Source organism: Anabas testudineus, chromosome 4, assembly GCF_900324465.2.
Source record: "Anabas testudineus chromosome 4, fAnaTes1.2, whole genome shotgun sequence".
Classification (NCBI taxonomy): Eukaryota; Metazoa; Chordata; class Actinopteri; order Anabantiformes; family Anabantidae; genus Anabas; species Anabas testudineus.
In genome coordinates, this window is record NC_046613.1 from 12,844,147 (window position 1) to 12,846,687 (window position 2,541).

The window sequence follows — 2,541 nt, forward strand, 5'->3', positions numbered from 1 at the left end:
GATTATTATTATTTTTTAATTATTATAAGTGGGTGACCCAGACCCAGTAAACAGCTGGGAAACAGTGCGGAAATATAGCCTTTTGACATTTGTTTTTAGTCATATAAGTGTTTTATCCAAGACATGTTACCCATCTGACCAACTAGAGGCCAAAGACGTGAGCTTGACTTGGTTTTGTAGGTTTTTGTATATTGTAATTTAATAACACTCATACCTGAAGACCAGGGCAAAGAATAGTGGAGTGGACGGGTTTCAAACCAAGCTGGAGGCTCCTTATCTGTGAATGATTTGTACAAATGTACTGTAAATACAATTATTAAGCGCATTTTAATTTCTTATTTTATCTGACAGATCAATAGCACCTTGGTCTTGTACATACCTGTGCTTTTCTTTAGCAGTGCTGTCATCTAAAAAACAGAACACCATCCTTAATCACGACTTATTTTCTAGTTTGTTTATTTTTTTAAAATTAAATATGTTATCTATTTTTGCTATAGTATCTTTTTTGGTAGTATGCTCTACACAGTCACTGTATTTATTAAAATACAATAAAGCGCAGTAAATGTAATAAGTTAATATGGAAGTACTCAAAGTACTGGTACCTTGAGTAAAGGTAGTTAATTACTCTTCAGATATGAAAAATACAAATATAATCACAATGGTTGGACAATATTGGGCCTGGGGTGTGTGTGTGTGTGTGTGTATGAGAGTCTGCGGTTTGGAGAGAGTGGGGGCTGCAGTGTCAAAAGTGAAAAGCTCAGAGGTAAATTGAAGGCCCATAATGGAAGCGTAATGGGCTTAGTGTCAGAGTCTTGCAGACGAGTCGGGGGGGAAAGCACAACTGCCGTCACCCTCTCTTACCTCAAGCCTGTATAACGGGGTTTAGGAAGCAATGAGGAGACAACAAGAGTCCAAAACAGGCTTTAGAGATACACCAACAGCCTAATGGCTGGATGTGGATGGAATTCATAACAATGAGATGGTTGCTGGTCGTCTCTTTGTGGGATTGTAACACATCACATCTCAGACTCAGGTTGAATGCTCAAAAGGTTTCCTCTCAACTCACGTCGGCCTCATCTTCAAAATTCATTAGGAGATGCAGAAAGTTTCACTGGAGGAAGTCTCTGTGGCTGGAGATTTTAACTGTGACTGATCATTTTTGTTGGAACCAAAACGTCCCTCTTCTCTCATCTGATTTGTGAAGCACGGCTGCAGACGTAGACGTCATGTGGAGAGATTTTAATTCACTTCATGTATAGCACAGCCGACTTGCATCTTAATGCACCACGACACTGTACAACAGCTGACAAGACAAAAATTGACTCTGAAGTGGTGCCCCTGGTGATGACTACCAATGCTGGATAGACCATCTACTGCTGTCATAGATCTGTGAGTGACTGACGGGTTAAAACCAGACATGTTGAGACAGTTATCTAACGCCTCATGTCACGGCAGATTTCTATTGGGGGAATGAGAGCAGGCGTGGAGCAAAGCAGCGCGTTAAAGAGGAAGGGATTAAGCTTTACACTGTTGAGTATAAAACGTACATCTTCATGAAGCTGTAGCTAAGAACCAGGATCCAGATTTAGTGTATTCTCATCTGGTGGAGTATACAGTATCTGTGTGTGTGTGTGTGTGTGTGTGTGGAGAGAGAATGTGCTGATCAGAGGAGCTTGAGGATGAGTAAAGCAGATTTGCACTCCAACCATGTTTTTTATTTTGGAGAACATCCAGACCTCACCCATACTGTATGACATAATAGTACAGAGCTCATCTGTAGAGAGCCGAGCTGCTGCATGTATCGAACATGCTTTGATATCAGAAACACATTGGAATAATATTCAATTAAAAGGTCCTGTGTATGCATTTACATGTAAATATTCACTTACATAGATATCTTATAAGGGTAAATACATTAATACACTGCTCAGAAAATTAAAGTAACACTTAGCAAACACATCAGATTTCCAAAACATGCTAAACGATGCCGGGTAGTGAGGGTTAAGGACCTTTTTCGCCCCTGTCGAGCTCTCATAGAGTAACTGTCTGTCTCCTGAAATCTATCCTGTGCTTTTAAGACTGTGGCTGAGACACAGCAAACCTACTGACAAAGGTACATACTGATGTGACATCCTGGAGGAGTGGGACTGATTGTTCAACCTCTGTAGGGTCCAGGTATTGCCTCATGCTACCAATAGTGACACTGACACTAGCCAAATGTAAAACTAGTTAGAAATTGTTGGAAAAGATGAGTCATGTCAGTGTCCTCCACCTGTAAAACCATTCCTGTTTGGGGGTCGTCTCATTGTTCCCCCTCTAGTTCACCTGTAGTTAATGTCATCTACACCAAAGCAGCGGAAACAGATTAACAACTTATTAATTAATTACCTCAACTATGCTACTCGACTGACCAGGTTAACATCCCAGAAGTTTAACTGACTTGATGCTAAACTCAATAAAAGCAGCTGGAAGATACAACTTGACTATGTTTGTTTAAAATATAATGTGAAAACGATTTTATAACAGAAAGTCACAGAAAAC